The sequence below is a fragment of the Podarcis filfolensis genome, assembly GCF_964270895.1.
Source record: "Podarcis filfolensis genome assembly, chromosome: 4".
NCBI lineage: Eukaryota > Metazoa > Chordata > Lepidosauria > Squamata > Lacertidae > Podarcis > Podarcis filfolensis.
The window spans coordinates 20,648,501-20,668,984 of record NC_139607.1 but is presented as its reverse complement, the minus strand read 5'-3'; the positions used below and the strand labels follow the sequence as shown (position 1 = coordinate 20,668,984).

Below are 20,484 nucleotides of genomic sequence, written 5' to 3'. Positions count from 1 at the left end.
TTTGCGCAATTGAAGTGGATCAAAGTGCTCTGCCATTCTCAACCAGCAAATCTACTTTTTTAAAGAACACTTTGGGGACAGGTAGAAGGAAGAAGTACTTCATCATCCCATATTCTTCTAGTTGGATTCAGAATTTCAGATACTACCAATTTGGCTCCAGATCCTATCAGAAAGGGCAGAAACCACCTGAGAAATGTAATGCTTGAATTGAGACTTAGATAACTAGGGTGCGTTAGGATGACTTTGGAGGCCCTTTAAGATTGTGTTTTACTCAGCTTCCAGCCTTGCCAGGCCTCCACCACATGTGTTGCTAGGCTCCGTTGAAAACAGCTTCTCCATGCAAACCAGGAAGTGACCTCTCCAGACGACAGAATAACTCTTCTTTTATTATCTCTGTGGCTGCGATCTCCTAGGTGATGCAGATGCCATTAGGCAGTTGAATGTACATGTGTACTCCACACACCCTGGGCACTGGCAACCCACGCTATGCCACTGAGTGGAGGACACGGCCCTGTTGCCACTGTTGAAGTGAGATTCGATCACCTGTCCCGTAGGTTTCTGTACAGGGGGTTGTTTAAGGGGGCAAGCAGGGAAAACTCTTCGTCTCAGGCTGCAGAATGCCTGGAGCCAACTCTGATTCCTAGAAAATACATTCATGTTAAAGGGGAAAGGGTGCTTATTGGGCGTAGGCTTATGAGTCATCCTGTGCAGGGAAAACTGCTCATATGTGCCTCCCACTGTGTCTCAACCAAAATGCATGTCATGGGCCAGATGTTTTCATGGTTGTTAATCAGTACCTGAAATAGATCCGAAAGGACTGATGTGGGGAGACAGAACCTCTCTATCTCTGAAGTGTATAGCAACCACCCACCCCTCAAACCCATCTCACAGGGTGGCTTTCACATTGATTTTCTTTGTGAATATACTTCAGGAAATAATCTTTTAATCTGTGAGATGGATACATATTTTTGACAAGCTTTTCATCTTCACTTGTTGATAAGAGTGACATTAAACCAGCAAGTCATTAATCGAGGCTTGTATCAGAAAGATTTCTCTTTACATGGAACTTATGAGGTGGGGGGAAATTAACTTAAGTGAAAATCCTGTTCAATATAGTATAAATCTTCTTTGCACTCTTCCCCCCTTTTCCTGTGGTTGTAAGTGCTCTAGGTCTACTTCGGGGCCTGTTCACACATGCATATACATCACCCAATTAGTGAAGAGCTGATGGCTGAATGTGAGCTCACCCACTTTCTCACTGGAGTAAGCAGTGCATTTGAAGTAAAGGGAATGCATGGCCGCTCACTTACTCACTGGAGAAACATTGCAATGGGGAGTGATTTGAAACATATTTGTATTGTTTGACGCGTGAAGGTCTGCAAGTCATTGTCTGAGGCTTCGGCCACATTGATGAGCATACATGTATGAATCAACCCTTTGGCAATGGGAAGAATCACACCTGACTGAATGACATATATATATATATATATATATATATATATATATATATATATGATAGTTGTTTATTTCCTTGACATCTGATGGAAGGGCAATTACACAGGGCACAAAGACAGAGAAGGCCCTGTAACCTCACTTCTTGCAATGAGGAAACTGCCAAAACGCCCTCAGAGGTGAACTTCAGTGTCCAGGCTGAATGATGGGGGTGGAGACACTCCTTCAGGTACACAGGGCCTCTCCCACCCAACATCTCCTAGCATAATACCTCTCCCATTAAATGTTCAAGTGGTTCTGGGTAGTAAAGCAGCAAATTCTGTACAGAAACAACACAATCCCTGTTCAGGAAATTTAAAAAAATTAGCAGTTATATTTTGAGTAGACAAATTGAAATCAATGAGACTTAGCTGAGTCCCATTTATTTCAATCCCATTCCTTTCAGTGGGTCTACTCTAAGCATGAACTACGTCTGGCTCTAACCCAGATAAACTAGCACAGGAGAACCTAGCACTGCCTTGTACCCTGTGTTTGGATTCATATCAGAGGGGCTTTTTAAATTGCTTTATCCCATATCTGATCCAGGTTATAGTTTCTCAAATTTCCCTTAAGAATGTTCTGTGACCCTGTTTCAGTAGAAAAATAATTTGTTTACAGTAGTCTATCTACGGCTCTGATTCCTTTGTTTGATTCTCAAGTTCCCAAATGCAATTGAGGTTGGAGGGCAGAAGAGGTAGGAAGAGGTCAGTTGTACGGGATACATACAAATGAATTCTTCCGGCTTCTCTCCTGGAAAAAAAAAAAAGCAGTAAGAGAAGGGAAATATTTCAGCTTGGTGGTGGTGGGGGAATGGATCGTGTTTCAGAGAAATATTTAGGATGGGTCGATGGGTAGTTCCAGCACATCCTCAGTTTGTTTGCGTCATTGATAAAAGGGGGCTAATCAGAGGCTGCAATAAGGTGAAACCGAAGGAAATTAATTGGGCATTCTTGTCTTACCTTTCCTTAATGTTTACATCGGCCCCTTTCTAATTCACACATGCTAGTTATCCCTCGAGTCTACGGACAGGTGACAAATATGTATGTTTGAAGCAGAATAAACAAAGGGCTCAAAGTACCCAAAAGTAACAATTTCAGCCAGTCGTCTTCCTCGGGGCGAGTCGTCTTCTTGTGCCTTATTTGGTACGGCGCTCACAACAACCCTGTGAGGTTGGTTAAGCTGGAAAACCCTGGCTCACTGCAGGGAGGAGGGATCTTTCCCCAGTCCAAGCTTAAGGGTGGATCTCAACATAGTGCTAAGCAGATAATTTCACTGGTGCAAGCATTTCTGCTTGTCTGACAGAAAAATCTCTGGGGAAACCCAGCCAGATGGACGGGGTATAAATAATAATTTTAATATTATTCTTATTCTTATTATTCTTATTCTTATCATCTCCCTCAGATGCTGGTCTGGAGGTTCTGCTGACCATTTGGAGCAGATGGGGGTGGGGGTGGAGGAGAAAGGGGAAAAGCCTTTGCACTAGCAAGAGTCCTTGCACTGGTTTCCACTAACGGAACCCAGTAGTTATCTAACCCACAGATTTTGCCCACCACACTCTGCCTTAGACCAACTTGTGCTATGGACTCATAATGTAGCAGCATGGAGCAAGTTATGATCTCTTGCTTCAGTTTCTCATCTATGAAACGATCCCACCCTCTGAGGATTTTGACGGAGTAAATACAATAAAGGCATTGCTAAAGAAGAAGAAGAAGATGATGTTTACTGATTCGTTAGAAGCTACTAAAGCCAGTTTTGGACAATATATCCCCCCAGCCCTAATAGCTAGGGCTATTTTTGACCTCACAATATATCCTGAATCATGATGTGTGTTAGGGCTGGACGATATATCAACCAAAACTGGTTTGAAGTCTGTATCATGATATCGGTTTCATAATTTTTTATCTGGCAATATATCGCGAATCGTGTGTGCATGTGTATGTGTGTGCGTGCGTGCTATGCAAAAATCACGATGCGGGGAAAACCGTGAAGCCAGCCAATGCCTCTATATAGCTCCATCCTTATTCTAGACATCGTGATATATCAGTATATTGCAATGTTTAGCTGGTGATATATCACGATGTTGAAAACCAGATATCGCCCAGCCCTACTACCTATGTGTTGTTATACCATATGGATAAAACAATAACCCTCTTCAGGTGTTCTGGTTACTGACACAATTCTCACTGGGTCTCAGGGCCGTCTTTAGCATATGTGGCGCCGGGGTGCAAAAAACTGCCCAGCGCCCCCAATTTTGGGGGGGTGGGCAGGCCAAAGTTGTTCAGATTTTTTTAGGGGGCAGCTTAGAGTTGTTTAGCTTTTTTTCGGGGGGCAACTCTCTCCCATGCCGCTGCAGGAGAAGAGCAATCCCCACAGAGGCTTGGGAGGGAGCTGCACGCCTTGTGTGAGCAGTGTACATGTGCTGGGCGGGCCTCTCGATGGCCCGCCAATCCCAGGCGCGCAGGCGGGTGGAGCTGGCCGGCTGCCTCAGGGCCCGCAGCAGAAAAGCCTGTGGTGCTCTGATGGGTTCTGCTTCACTTGGCAGCAGCTGTCGGCTGGCCTGCCTCTTCAATCCCTGAACTTCAAATCTCAGCCCCGGACTCTCGGTCTGGCGCCCCTGAGAGCCTGGCGCCCGGGTGCCCCACACCCCTAGTGCCTATGGGTAAGCCGGCCCTGCTGGGCCTGAGTGGAGAAGAGCAGGTATGTGCTGAAAAGACCCACCCCCTCTGACACTTCACCGCCCTCAGCTTAAGAACCAGTAGCAAATTATTGCCAACAACATCTGCTTTTATTGCACCCATGAAATGGTTGCAGAGAACTGATTTCCTGAATGCACACATATATGTGTGTGTGTTTTACAATGCAACCACATATTATATGGCATTCGAGCCCATGAATATATTGCTACCAGACTGGTGTTTATTATGAAGAAACCCTGCACCTTAAGAGTCTGAGACAAAGAAATTTAATCGCATGTGTCTCCTTTTAAAAATGTACCTTAGCTGAGGTTTTTGAAAACCCAGAAAATAATAATAATGATAATAAATCGAAAGCTTTTATTTATTTTGCCAAAGATGCTTCTTAAATAAATAAAACAGATTGTGTCCAATATATAGGATCTTTTCTTGCCCACCCCCTCCTCAAGATGAGCCCAACTTGTGTGAGTCTTCCATTTCCAACTCTTGTCAATTTGCAGGAGGTGGTGTGTAAAAGCACTTTAGTAGGGAAAAGCAGCAATCTCCATGCATCAAAGTTAGATGGTGGCGGGGTTATCACTCCGTGAAAATCACATAAACATTCCCCATATGAAATATTATTCATCAGGGCAAAGCCCTCCAAGGGTTTCGCAGATGACAATGGTGTCAAGAAACCTCTTTTTGAAAAAGGGAAGAAATGTATTCTGCCTCTCGGATTGCTTCTGTAGCCAGGCAGCAGGCAGGGCGGCAGAGGGAGGAATGAACATAATTGAGTCGAGAATTAGCAAACCTTAAATATCTGTCGCTGCAATATCATTACCCATAAACTTGCCCTTTCCCCACCCTTTTTTCCCCAAAGACCGCCATCCCATAACTGCAGCAAGACGGAATATGTTCTTTCGAACAGCTAAATCAACAAGGTCTCACATGAGTAGTGCCGAGTTGGTGTGGTTGACTGGTTTCATGAAAAACTAATCATGTATTCATCATTGAGATCAAACACTTCCCAAGTAATTACTATCAAAACCAATCTGAAGAGAGAGAAAATTCTGAAGGGGTGGCATGGCTGATCTAATCAGCTGTGGAAGAGAAATAAGAGTTCTCCTAGCTCTTCAGGGTTGTTGTTGCTGTTTTAAGATAGGCTCGGGTTAAAAAAATAAATAAAAATTACAAGACGGTAATTGTATTTTTTATAATTAAGGAAGAGAAAGTTGCCACCCAGCAACCAATCACTTCAGATCAACCATTAACAACTTCAGCTTAGACTTCTCCTTCATTAAGACCATCACATTTGCCAGCTGATTCCCTCCCCCCCCAGTACAATAATAATACTTACAAAAGTGGTTTATTGTTCAAGTTCTGCTTGCAGGATAAAAATGGATGGCGATTAGATAGTTTTTTGATGAAATGCAAGAGCCATGGGATTGCAAGATGTAAATCTGTGGTATTATATGGATTTATTTTCCTCTACATTGGCTTGATGCTTTTAAAAAACAAAGCAAAACAAAAACATCTTAACCAAACTGTGTGACGTTCATTGTTTTAAAATTACTGTCATTATACAATGCCAGAATTAAGTCAATAGCAGGGCTTTCCCCCCTTTAACGGACTGCAGGGCTTTTGTAAACAACAACAAGAAAATCTGATCCATAGATTTGTTTATTTAATCTACCAAGCTTTTGTCAGAGGCAGGCTTTGGGCACCAGGTGGAGAGAGCCAGAAACTTGGACTCAGGATCGAAGGGCAGGCAGGGTCGGAAGGCAAATAAGAAGGAAGAGCTGGAGAACAAGTCAGGAGTCCAGATCATGGGACAATCTGGGTCAGAGGGCAAATAAGGGAGCAGGTCCAGAGAACAAGTCAGAACTGAGACACAAGCCCAGAAATGTAAGATGCGCTAGTGCTCAGGTAGACCTCTTTGCTTGAAGAAGGCTTAGATGGAAAAGGAAGTTCCTCCTGCCCAGGAGAACTTGTTAACCTGCTGAGGAGGTACAGCCAAGTCAGAAAAGGAAAGTTCTTCTTCAGAAGGCTGCAGTTATGGGGTCCACCATGTGTGGCAGTGGCTGGCAGTTCCTGAAACCTGAATATTGCATCCCGCCCCCCCCAAAAAATAGTTCACCGTAGTGAGTGGAGGTTAGGAGAGAAAACAGAAAAGAAAATAGCAGACCCTCCAAGTGTCCCTATTTTCCAGGGACATCCCTGATTTAGAGAACCCGTCCCAGTTTCTGATTTTATCCTGGAATGTCCCACTTTTCCTTAGGATTTCACTGGAGAAATGTTGGAGGTTATGGAGTTATCCGACCCCCGAGCTGTCTGAAGGCAATCCTGCATAGGGAAGTTTTTTAAAAAATATTTAATGTTTTATTATGTTTTATACATGTTGGAAGCTGCCCAGAGTGTCTGGGGCAACCCAGTAAGATGTGTGGGGTATAAATAGTAAAATGATCGTTATGGAACGGGACATCCCTATTTTCATTGGAGAAATGCTGGAGGGTAAGAAATAGCTGCTGTAGCTAAGAAGTTTGAAAGATTTAAGGTAAGACTGACTGGGGACATTTCTGAGGGAGTTCCATCTGCGACGGGGGCAAACTAGATGTGACATTCAGTTGCATATAGAGCCCTGTCCAGGCACTCCTCTCGCACGGTTATCATTGTAGCATCATAGAATTGTAGAATCAGGAGGAATCCCAAGGGTCATCTAGTCTAGCTCCCTGCAATGCAGGAATCACAGTTAACGAATCCCTGATGGTCGTCCAACCTCTGTTTAAAAACCTCCCAGGAAGGAGAGTCTTTTGAGACTCTCCACCACTGCTCTTGCTCCTCTACATATGTTGGTTGTTGAACTTTGGTAGAGGGGAAGCTGTGTACGTCTCCCGTGTGATTTAGAGCCCTACAATCGCACAGGGAGCATAGACAAATAAGCAGGCTCATGAATAGAAAAGGCAACTCACCAGGTACTTGGAGCAGTGGGGAGATTTTCTTTTAAGCCAAGAGAGGAGGGGGAAAGCAATTCTGCCATTCTTGCCCTGCCTCACTGCTGAAAACTCTGAGGTTCCTCTTGTCTCTCCTCCTCCAAATCACGCCAAACATTTATTTTTCTTCTGCTCTGCTTTTACCCCTTAACATTCTCTCTCCACAATATCCCACTCCCAGTTTTCTAGAAAGGCTCCTGGTGAATCTTTCAGATCAGTACAATAATAAACAACTTTACCTGGGCACAGGATCACAACCTTAATCATTGGAGACCATGGAATGAGCGAGTCATTAAGATCACAGCTTCTGTTTTCCTGGGGAAATGGATAGCAATTCGGGATCCAGGGAGTCACATATGAATAATCAGCTAATAGTGGGGCAAGTTTCCTTTTTAGAAGTGTTCAATGCAAACTTCCCATAGTGTACTTCTGCTTGGATTGCGTGACCACAACCTTTAAAGAGGCTTCCTCAACCTCGGCCTTCCGGATATTTTTGGCCTACGACTCCCATGATCCCTAGCTAGCAGGACCAGTGGTCTGGGATGCTGGGAATTGTAGTCTCAAAACATCTGGAGGGCCGAGGTTGAGGAAGCCTGCTTTAAAGGTTTGTTTATATGATTCTGAGCCTCACAGAAAATGTGAGAAATTTCACCTGAATTCCGTATGCTGTGGAGGGGGGTGGTCAAGAGATATGCTAATATCTTCGCCTGTTTTTTGGTAAAGCCTGTCCAAAGGAAATGCAGATCCCAGTTGACAATTAAAAAGAGAGAGAAAAATCTATAATGCAGAACCATTTCTGTCTTTTGTAACTAATGAAGGGCTTTTAGTATTGACCAGCATCCAGTCTAATAATGACATTGACTCCACTCATTTGAAGCCATAAATTTAAAGACATGGCAGGGCCTATATTAGTATAATAAACTCAAACGTTCATTGCAGTTTAAGAAAACATCTGGGAGCCAATTGAGCATTACAGATATTCATGTTGCTTTCTCTTCAGTAGCACCATATGCTTCGATTCCTTCCTTCCTTCCTTCCTTCCTTCCTTCCTTCCTTCCTTCATTCCTTTTCTTATATGGATTCTACTCAAACAAAACAGCTGGAGACACATAATAGTTTTTAATTCCATAGGGATATCTGTGTCAGTGTGATGTAGCAAAAACAAGAGTGTTCGGGACATCTTAGAGATGAGTAACAAATACATTGCAACACACACTTTGGTGAGTCAAAACTGAGGATTTAAAGGTGAACTTACCTCATTCTCACCTTCCCAAACAACACACAAACCGTCGCCCTTCGAAATCCACGGTTCTCAATATTTCGCAATGTGGTTCTCCATCCAAGTCAGATGTGCACACATGCATATGCCAGATTAAAGTTTTCATGTAAAATGCATATACTGTATTAGTGAAAACCTATCAAGAGCCATTATATTAGGCAAACTTGCTTTGCAGAGATGTGCATATTGGAAGAAAATTGCACTGGAATGCTGATGAATTTTCATGAGGACGTTTTCAAGAATAAAATTGCAGTCTGGTGTGGAAATGAGAACTGAATTTAAGATGGGGGAAAATGAGAAACCGAAATCAACTTTGGGGCTCTGAGAAGTGACAGATCTTCTTAGAATTTGGCAACCTCAGAAAGATGGCCAGAAGAATGCCTATGCCATTGCCATGGTTTGTCACGGTGGCTAGAAAGACATTTAAGCAGCCTTTTGAAAATTCTAAGATTAAAATGAGGCAAACTGCAGCCAATGAACAGGCAGTGCCTGGCTACCTCACCTGGAATGCCTGGCTCTGAGAATAAGGTCTTTGCCTTGGCCCTTTGAAGAGATGGTGGAGGCTGATGCCTAGGTGGCCACTGCAGATGAGAGCTGGACCTGGTGGTAAGTGAGCAAACTAGAAGTCAAGCCTGCAGGGGACCCTTCTAAATCCTGGGTCCCTAAGCCAGAGCATGGCCCGGGCAACATCTGGTGCATAGGAACTAACAAAGGGCCCACATAAAATATTTGAGGGAGTCCTCCCCAAAAAGTTGGGCATTGTCATTTAAATGGTGTGCATGTGCTGTGTCTTGTGGTCAATATTTTATTCATTATGGGTGAACTTGTAAGGACTTGTGGCAGATGTTGCTGGATTCCTGAGTCTCATAAGCCCAAGCCAGCATGGTCAGTGGTTGGGACTGATGGGTCTGGCAGCCAAATGATTTCGGGAGGCCCACATGTTCCTCACGTCACCCAGCAGAAGAGCGTCTTTCTCTTCCTGGGTTTTCCTCTTTCTGTTTTTTTCCTGCTCTGCTCTTGGTGGTGCCACAAAGAACCCTCTCCGGCCCATTTCTTCACTGCCATGCAAGCTCTCTCCTCTCAACCCATTTCCCAGAATTCTCATTCTCTCATAGGCACGCCAAGTCCGTGGGGCAGAGGCCTCTACAGCACTGTAATATCCGTTGGGACGGAGCTCAGCCCCCCTCAATCTTGAGATTGAACTGCATCTAGTTTGCTGGTTTTATTTGAACGGAATAATTATTTGGGAGCATTTAAAAGCATATTTATAAATATTATATATATTGTACCATAATAAGATGAGGAGGACTTCTGCAACAACAACAAGCTGGTCCCAGGTGCTGGTTCAGAAGGGCCAAATTGTATGTGATGTTAATTGCTGAAATGTAGATTATAAGCCTGAGCAGCCTTCGGAAAGGGTTAACTCTTGTCCTACCTGCTACCACCCTAGGACAATCATCTCTCCCCAGCTGCTATTTGCATTTCAGAGGAAACTCCCATTGGTGCCAAAGGCAGAACATTTTTTCACAATGGGTTCAGGAATGCCTGTCTACTATTCAGACTTGATAGCAAGCCTCCTGGGTTAACCCGTGTTTCACTTGCATACGTTCAAAGCAGTGTTAGAAATTCAGATATGTAAGCTAGGCGCCAAATGGCTCCTCAAACCAGGGTTGCAGTTGCTAAAATGGAATGCCTACTTGTTGCCATTTGGGGGGTCAGACGGCTCGAAAGTCATTTTTTCCAATACAATTTTTTGGTTCCTGAAATTCATTATGATTGTACAGATAAAATATAACAGATATAATTCTACAGGATGTGTTGCTAATGTGTGAAAACAGCCCAGATCCAAGGATCCTCAGGATCTTCAGATGGTGGAGACCTCAGGTGCCATCCTGGCACCTGGGCAACTTCACCTGGTTGCAAGTGGCCGATAGCCAGGTGCAAAATTTGCCTGGCGCCTGGCAAATTTCAAACACTGGTTCCAAGAGTCTTGTCTACTAGGATCGGGAAGCCATAGTTGTAGTACATCTCGACACATGGGCTCAGTAACACACACAGGTCTTTGCCAGGACAGAGGCTGTGTTTATTGAACCTGAAGGTCGGTGGTTCGAATCCCCGCAACGGGGTGACCTCCTGTTGCTCGGTCCCTGCTCCTGCCAACCTAGCAGTTTGAAAGCACATCAAAGTGCAAGTAGATAAATACGTACGACTCCTGCGGGAAGGTAAACGGCGTTTCCGTGCGCTGCTCTGGTTCGCCAGAAGCGGCTTAGACATGCTGGCCACATGACCCGGAAGCTGTACACCGGCTCCCTCAGCCAATAAAGCGAGAAGAGTGCCACAACCCCAGAGTCGGTCACTACTGGACCTAATGGTCAGGGGTCCCTTTACCTTTACCTTTTAGAACCAAACTACACAAACTGATTTACTGCAGTGCGAAATATCTCAGCCAAATACGCACCTGCCTTTGGAGAAATCAGCTCCACTAAGTGGCATTGGCCACTTTGGTTTGTGAGAAATATAGCAAAACCAGTCTAACGATGCCTAAATTAGGCTCCATATTGAAGTATGCAAAGAAATCCAAAATGTTTTTAGTTGTGGAAAAGCAAGAAACACTGCAATATATGTGAGTAATCTCACAAGCAAGGTGGATGGGATTCACTGGAGACTCATTCTACAATCTGTTTGTGACGGTTTTGATGGTGGTGCTTCTCCCTTTACTGCCCTTTTGGCTGAGCAGCCACCCCACCCCACCCCTCCGATTCTCCACCCACCATAACAACAGGATGCACAATGGAAAGTCATGTTTACAAATCTCACATGCAAATGATTTGCAGAGGAGCCCATGCTATGCAGCAATTTAAATTTGTTGACAGAGTTGCTAAGAGACGACCCCTTTTGATTCTCTGAAATTCTGTTTGATTCAGCTCTGGGCTCTGACAGCTGAAGTTATTGAACAAGAGTGAGGACTCTTTAAAAGGGGGGAGGATCCTGCCATTTGCTATGTTTTCAGAGCCTGTAACACAACACTGAATATTTCTTCGGTGTCGGTTTTACTCGGCACGGGAGTGTCGGGTTCCATGCAGGGCTGCTTTTCAGCTCCCCTGTATGGTAATAAATGGCTTGAGCACTGAATTCCACTGCTACACACACACACACACACACACACACTTCACAAAGGATTTATGAATCTCATAAGGTTCTTTGACATCTCCCTTTTAAGTCCCTGTATTTTTACTAGGGGCTCTTGAAATATTCATTCTCTGACATGCGTACATACAGAGGCTAATGGGCAGTGGACACCACTTCTTCTCTTGCTGACCTTAGGAGAGGAATGAACCCTCTCCAAGAGAGTCATAGGCAGGCAATTAAAACAAGGCACCCGTAAGACACATTCAGTTCTGTCCAGCAGTCAGCATTAACATGCTAGCTACCATTAAAAGACCTTCATAAAGAATTTCATCTTCATCTGCTTCTTAAAGGCAGGAAAGGATGAGGCCTGGAGGGAAGGGGGTTCCACAACTGTGCCTCCTACTTTCTGCACCATCACTGATTTGATCCCTGTTCAAGTCTTCAGTGTCAAACATGGAAGAGGGGCAGGTCTTGCCTGCTGCTTTGCTGAGCCCCTGTTCCCTGGTCCTGTTGACCTCCATGTGCTGTAAGGTCAAAGCCTGCAGCAATTGACCGTTCTACCTTTGTAGGCTCTCTCTAAGCACTTAGAACTGAAAGCATTGCATCACATTTTCAAGGCCCAGAATCCTTTTGAAAGAGGCCTTGTGACCACATATGCACTATACATTATTTGACAAAATGTATATACTGAAGGGACGCAGGTGGCGGAAGGGACGCAGGTGGCGCTGTGGGTTAAACCACAGAGCCTAGGACTTGCCAATCAGAAGGTCAGCGGTTCAAATCCCCGTGACGGGGTGAGCTCCCGTTCCTCGGTCCCTGCTCCTGCCAACCTAGCAGTTCAAAAGCACGTCAAAGTGCAAGTAGATAAAGAAGTACTGCTCCTGCGAGAAGGTGAACGGCGTTTCCGTGCACTGCTCTGGTTCGCCAGAAGCGTCTTAGTCATGCTGGCCACATGACCCGGAAGCTGTACGCTGGCTCCCTTGGCCAGTAAAGCGAGATGAGCATCGCAACCCCAGAGTCGGTCACGACTGGATCTAATGGTCAGGGGTCCCTTTACCCTTTACCTTTACATACTGCTAAATAAAACCTCTAAGGGGTTTTGCAAGAAATATATGTGCCCTTCTTCCTCTCACAGAGTTATGATTGGTTTAACAAACAATCCCTCTTCCCAGGGAATTCTGGGAAGTGTAGCTCTGGGGGGGGGGGTCTCTTGACAACTCTCAGCATCCTTAGCAAGTCACAGCTCCTAGGATTCTTTGGTGAAAGTCATGACTCTTTAAAGAGGTATCATAGTGCTTTAAATGTGTAGTACGGATGTGACCTGGTCGACTACCACTTTAGTAGCCCCTGGTCCTTCCATCCCATCTCCCTCAGAGTCCACACCATAACCTGGAGTGCATCTCTTGACAGTGGTCCTTGTGACTCAAGTACAGGGAAGAAATGTATACTGAGGTGTAATCTTGATGGCTCCTTCACGAATTAAGAATGCCCTTTTTCAAGGCTTTCATAAATAGAACGGGGGGGGGGGATGCATCTTGGAAGCTATCCCTGGAATGCCAATTGGCTGCTGAAGGGCAAGAGAGGCATTTTAGAAATAAATCCATAAAACAGATAAAGAAGAAGGCTCATTTACATATCCAGCACTCTCAAATGTTCAAACCTCTTTCACATATCACAGGTTAATTATACTTAGAGTTGGACTTCGCCATGCTTCCTCACTGACATCAGGGAAACTTAAGTTCACCATTCCCCCCCCCCCCCTTATTCAGAAAAAAAGGGTAGTATGAGGCCACATTGTTCTTACAATATCTTCATAACAAAAATGAAACATCTTTACTCCAAAGGAAGTTCCAGTGAGTTCAATGGGTGAATAGGTCCAGGAATTTCATGCCCCCCCCCTTTTAATGGAATCTGAACATTCAGGAAAGTGGCCTGAAATAACTATTAGATGGCCAGTCTCCCACAGCTCTGAACCATCCCTAATTTTTCAACTTTATTCCTCTCTTTTTCAGCTGGGATGTGCATGAGGACTGAGGTCATCGGAGTGACCTACAGTGGGTATTCTAGGGATTAACATTTTAAACTCTGGGGAAGGCTGCTCTTTAGTGCTCAATCAGAGCAAAAGGCCATTCAGGTTTTCTCTGGTTTGACGTTTGCTCCGATTTAGCACTAAAGAGTGGGTTTTCCCTGGGAAAAGAGCAGGGCGAGTGGAAAACTGCTTGAACTATCCCAAAAAAGCGTGGGTCAAGTGGATCCATGCTTTCTAGGCACAAGACAAATGAAAGTGTGGACAAGCCCTTTGTTATTCTGATTGTGCTGTATTTTAGGCAGGAAATGGAATTGATAGATTTTTAAATGTGTTATTTGCATCTTGTTTCAGCTTTGCATGTGCCACCCAGAGCACTTTAACCAGCCAGTCAACAATCAAATTTAAATCTATGGGTCTGTCTGTCCTTCCTTCCTTCCTTCCTTCCTTCCTTCCTTCCTTCCTTTCTTTCTGTCCTATGGAATTTGAATGGATCTGGAATGCTACAAAATAAAGGGCGCCCCTTTATATATGTGTTCCTTTTTTCACAATGCTGAATCTCCCGCGATGTTTTATGGAGATGCAGCATTCTAAGCTAATGGATACATTACATTTATTTTTTTAAAAAAACAGCAACCCACCACATGACAATCCCAGAATACAGTGTAAAGGATAAAAGGCAAAGCTCTAAATGTGACCCCTTTCCTCAAAGTCGTCCTTTTAGCACCAGTTTATCGCCATCATTCATCTTTAAATACACTTGCGGTGCAAGAGAAATGCTGGAAGCTCTTCTAGAGTCTGGGTTTCCCCCTCCCCTCTCTTTTTTTATTTTTATTTTGCAAGAGGAAGGAAATTGAATGTGGCAGCTTGACTACGAAGCGCTGCTGGGAGGGCAACAGCAGCTACATTTCCAAGAGCTGGAAAAGAAAGGCAGAGAACCCAGGTAGACGAGGGAAAGGAATCTTTTGCTTTTCTCTGACGTACTCAAAAGCGATTTGATAACAGCTTTATAAAGACGGTCTTGTACTTCATTTTTGTTTCCAGTCAAAGCACGCCTGTTACGTTCGGAAGCAGCGTCATAAGAAAGCACATGAACATTTTTTTGGGGGGGGGGGAGAAAATACATTTTCACATCAGCTTGTGCTTTTTTTAAAAAAAAACAGTCCTCGTGAAAATTCACCAGCATTTCAATGATTTCACCCCCTTAATGTAGACATTTTGAATGCAATTTTGCCTGGTAATGCATAGTCATACAGTGGTACCTCGGGTTACATACGCTTCAGGTTACATACGCTTCAGGTTACAGACTCCGCTAACCCAGACATAGTACCTCGGGTTAAGAACTTTGCTTCAGGATGAGAACAGAAATCGTGCTCTGGTTGCGCGTCGGCAGCAGGAGGCCCCATTAGCTAAAGTGGTGCTTCAGGTTAAGAACAGTTTCAGGTTAAGTACGGACCTCCAGAACGAATTAAGTACTTAACCTGAGGTACCATTGTAAATAAATAAATGTCTGGGCGTGTTTTTTTACAGAAAATGTGAAAGAAAAAGCCACAAATCCTGCATTTTGGGAAGATTCCTGGAGCACCCTTGCATTCTTACTAATAGCCTCCTCATGAGCGGTCTTTGGTGGTATGTTTTTGCAACCAACAGCATGTATTACCCAGGGTACTTGATGTTGCAAGTTTATTTATTGACTTTGCTCTCATGCCATCCAATAGGTTAAAACTATATAAAACTGAGCAATTGGGCCTGGTCATGGACCGGAAGACAGTTTAATTCACAGAGTACCAGGGTAATGAGATCCAGGAAGTTAGGCTATCCATAATAGCTTCCATGAATTTGAAGAAGTGTATCTGAAGAAGTGTGCATGCACACAAAAGCTTTTACCAAGAACAAACTTAGTTGGTCTCTAAGGTGCTACTGGACATTTTTTATATATCTATACACCATATTTTTTGCTCTATAAGACACACCAGACCATAAGACGCACCTAGTTTTTGGAGGAGGAAAACAAGAAAAAAAATATTCTGAATCCCAGAAGCCAGAACAGCAAGAGCGATCGCTGTGCAGCGAAAGCAGCGATCCCTCTTGCTGTTCTGGCTTCTGGGATAGCCGCACAGCCTGCATTCGCTCCATAAGACGCACACACATTTCCCCTTACTTTTTAGGAGGGAAAATGTGAGTCTTATAGAGCAAAAAATACGGTATATCTCAGCTTTCATGAAGGTTTTACAACTATGAGCTGGGCTGGGATGGAGCAGGAGAGCTTTGGGAAGTGGCCAAGCAGTCAAATGGGACGTGCTGTGCCCTTAGACTAGTTGCCAGGTCTCAGTGGAGAGTTTTTCTCTGCCCCTTTAAAGAAGATATAATAGCTGTATCTGATTCTACGTAGTCCTTCCTGCTCTAGAACACACAAGTAGTTCTGGGGATATGGATGGCTGCAAGTACCAGGGAACCAATGAGTGGGAGAAGGTACCTTTGCTGAATCTCTTGCCCTTGTCTCTAGGAAAAAGGCAAAATTTTGGGTTATGACCTGGAAGCCTTGGACCACGTAAATTTGAAGGAGGTGCATTGATGTAGGTTCTGTCCATTTACTAGAGTGCAGAAGAGGGACTGGTTAATCAAAAAAGACAAGCAGACATGTTAATAGCCCAGAGTTGCTTAGGGATGCACATTGCAGACTGCAGCCTGGACAACACAAATGTTTAAATCCACCTCGATTGTACTGCTTGTCCTGCAGCGGTGTGAATGTAAGCAAACAAAACCAGCCAGTTAGCAAGGAGCATTTCATTCTGCCTCTGCTATGTTTGTGAGATACTTGATGCCTTATTTGCTGTAGCGCGTTGCACATTTACCGAGATCAGTGCTGAGCAGAAATGGTTCTGACTGCCTGATGGCCTGCAGGATCAACATGGAAAGCAGTGGAAACTGTGTTCAGATGGTCCAGGTAGCACCATTTTAAAGAGGTGCCATTGATTCCAGTAAGAATCCATTCATTCATTCTGGTAAGAGTTAACAAGGTGTGCACATGTATGGAGACAGGTATCCACCTTAACCCTTGATTCGTCCATCAGAATTGTCATATTTATCTCATTTGTATCCCAACTTACGAGGCATATTACTTATGTCCCCTACCGGCCCACTTAGATACACAAACTACTATATCCCTGCAACAACCGCATAACCTCCAAGTGTTCCTATTTTCCAGGGACAGCCCCAGAATTACAATAGGCATCCTGGCTTTTGATCTGATCACAGAATGTCCCTATTTCCCCCACCAGCACTGCTGCCACTGAGCTCAGGGAAGAGGATGTGCCAGTGTTTGTCCAGGGCAGCGGCCAAGGCAGTGGCAGCTGCAAGGAAGCATCCCGTTGCGTCTTCATGGCCTCTCCATGGCTGCCACTGCCGGCCTCCTCCCTTGGGTGAGGAGGAGAGGAGACAGCCGTTGCTGAGGCCCAACCCGATGCGATGTGCCAGTTCTGAGGGTCAAACAAAAACAAACAAACCTATGGTCACCTAAAGCATACTCAATAAACACACGAGACATAACCGGCTGTGTTCTTAGATAGATAAGGTATACTATTCATGTATCAAATCATAGATCACTGCAGATGGTGACAGCAGTCACGAAATTAAAAGACGCCTGCTTCTTGGGAGAAAAGGAATGACAAACCTAGACAGCATCTTAAAAAGCAGAGACAACAAAGGTCCATATAGTTAAAGCTATGGTTTTCCCAGTAGTGATGTATGGAAGTGAGAGCTGGACCATAAGGAAGGATGATCACCGAAGAATTGACGCTTTTGAATTATGCTGCTGGAGGAGACTCTTGAGAGTCCCATGGACTGCAAGAAGATCAAACCTATCCATTCTTAAGGAAATTAGCCCTGAGTGCTCACTGGAAGGACAGATCCTGAAGTTGAGGCTGCAATACTTTGGCCACCTCATGAGAAGAGAGGACTCCCTGGAAAAGACCCTGATGTTGGGAAAGATGGAGGGCACAAGGAGAAGGGGATGACAGAGGACGAGATGGTTGGACAGTGTTCTCAAAGCTACTAACATGAGTTTGACCAAACTGTGGGAAGCAGTGGAAGACAGGAGTGCCTGGCGCGCTCTGGTCCATGGGGTCACGAAGAGTCGGACACGACTAAACGACTAAACAACAAAATCAAATCATAAATTTCAATGGAAGTAACTCATAAAGTTCAACAAACGAACAAAGCAGAAGACCCAGTGGATCAGATCATTCCCTTATCAGTTCATGCATAAGGTCCATCCGTGTCATAGTGTCTATTCCACCTGTCTGTTCATAAGGTCCAAACAATCCGCATGAAAGGTTGTTACAGTTCCACAGAATCCTTTCACATAGACTAAGGCAAGGATTTCCGGACTATTGGCCTTGTTTCGCTGTCCTGGGCTTCACCAGTAGTTAAAGCTCATATGTGATATTACAGGACAGTGGATCTTATGGCATAGTGCCAAAGCGATGTGCCAGTTCTGAGGGTCAGGCAGAGGGCAGGGTCACCCTGGGTGGGAAGATAGCGGGGAGCGGAGCACAAGAAGTCTTGATTTTTTAAAATAATTTTTTTTTTGTGCAGCCATGTGCAGGGGCATAGCAAGGGGGGTACGGTAGGTGCGGGCCGGCCCATGTGTCCCCACTGAGGGAGGAGTGACAAAATGGTGGGCCACACTCACCGCAGGGCCTGCAGTGTGCCCAAGCCACACGTCTCTCCTGGGAGTGACGCGGTGGCTTGAGTGCCCACAGGCTCAGCGCTGCCCCATATGGTCTGCCTGTCGCCTCCCCATCAGCTGGAGGGCAGCTGAGTGGGAGGAGGCAGGCAGACCCCTTGGAGGCCCACGGTGCCCCCGTGGGCGGTTGGCCCCGCCCCCAGCTGCAGGTCACACGCACTGCCCCAGGCGCCCGATTGGCTTGCTCTGCCGCTGGCCGTGTGTAATCTAGCCTCCTTCTAAAATTTGCTTATCGGTATGTGCTTTCCTTTTTGGAAATCTACCAAAGAATAAAAAGAAATGAAACAAAGTGAAATAAAATAAGGATTAAGGCGTTTTCTCAGGACAACAAAGGACATGTGTGCTGTGTCTCATTGGTGAAGTGGTGGTGGCACTAACCTGTTAACCCATCTTCTGATAGGAAGTGTTGGGGAAACAACAAAAAATTGGGGGAGGGATCAAGGAGGGTCTGTTGGGGAGGGGGAGTGAGAAATGTCCCTATTTTCATCTGAGGAATGTTGGAGGGTATGCAGCCATGTGAACGAAGTAAATCAGAAAGATCATGAGTGGCCCAAAGTCAAGAAACATACCATATTTTTTGCTCTATAAGACTCACTTTTTCCCTTCTAAAAAGTAAGGGGAAATGTGTGTGTGTCTTATGGAGCAAACGCAGGCTGCGCAGCTATCCCAGGAGCCAGAACAGCAGGAGGGATTGCTGCTTTTGCTGCGCAGCGATCCCTCTTGCTGTTCTGGCTTCTGGGATTCAGAATATATTTTTTCTTGTTTTCCGCCTCCAAAAACTAGGTGCGTCTTGTGGTCTGGTGCGTCTTATAGAGCAAAAAATACGGTAATTGGCACACTGACCACAGAACTGCAGAACTGCTCTTCTCTCTCTAGGAGGGTGGATAATGGGTCAAATAATAACATCGGTTAATCATGAAGAAAAGATCATTCTCGCACTATTTGCCCCATATGTGAAAGTTGTTAACGCTGCAAACAATACAGAAGAGTAACTGACGTGGATTGTAGCCAATGTAAGCTTTGCACTGATATTCAGGGTGGAAGTCAGAGTTTATTAAAGTCTCAGAGCCCAGCACAGTGACAGATGAGTAGCACAGAACAGTTGTGTTCTGTAATTGTTCCAGGATCACATCATCAGGGTACATCTCTTTTAGTTTAATTCCAGTTGGAAATCCAGATTTCACAGCATAGCTGCCAGGATCCTGCTCGTGAGGTTTCCTCAAAACCATTTCTTAGAAATCTGGCTCACCATTCTGAGATTACCCACAAGGAAATTGAAAGAGGCTGCATCCTAGAAATGTGTGGTGAGAGGAACAAAAAGCAACCTGTCCACTAGGCATCTCTTTAAATGTCCTCATTTATTTCCACAGTGCCACTGCACAATTTCAGCATTGCACAATTTCACAAATAAAAAGGTGTGGGTTTTTAAAAATTTGCTTTAAAAAAAAAAATAGCAGTCAAATTTTCTCTAACACGCATATACGACACTCAAACTAGGGTTGCCATATTTCAAAAAGTAAAATTATTGACCTTTTTTTTAGGAAACCACCAAAATTGTTGACCTTTTCCTGGGGAACAAACCCAAATTGTTGATTAGTGAATTTAAGCTTTTTGAACTGTTTCCACTACTTTTTCCATCACATTGACAGCCAGGTTTTCCCTGACATTTTACCAGTTTGGCAAAACTCCCCCATGACTCCATTTTTACACCCAAAAATCAGGACGTGTCAGGAATTTTCCTGACGTATGGCAAGCCTGCACAAATTGAAAAATACTTTCCCAGAATCAGATCCCAAACAGATTCCTCCTCCCACAAGTTCTGATCCAGAAACTGTGATGGAAATCCAGAACTTCAAAATAACAGGGTGGAACCCAGTTCGGATAGCTTCTGTAACCATCCCTACCAAAGCCCTTTTAATTTACTTGAGATTTAAATATGCAGTTTTGTGCAATGGATTGTGGTCCTAAATTGTGCAAAATTGGGGTGCTTGCAGAGTTTATGCAACACAAAGGGCTTCATTTTTCTTGGCATGCAATTTCTATTTATTTTAAGAAGAGGAAGATTACCCTGGCAACCTTGAATAAAATGTTCTCTTTAGGTGCTTGAGTGTACAAGTGGTCTTAAACTGCTTTACGTCTCCATGTTCCAG

The 20,484-nt window shown here is 44.5% G+C and overlaps 1 long non-coding RNA gene across 1 annotated transcript; it reads left to right on the top strand.

The window, feature by feature from the left end:
- Nucleotides 1-426: 426 nt before the first annotated feature.
- On the top strand, nucleotides 427-19,623 carry LOC310761322. The gene is made up of 3 exons (XR_014547381.1): nucleotides 427-550; nucleotides 1,163-1,263; nucleotides 19,500-19,623. It is a non-coding gene; the product is annotated as an uncharacterized lncRNA (long non-coding RNA).
- The last annotated feature ends 861 nt before the right edge of the window (nucleotides 19,624-20,484 follow it).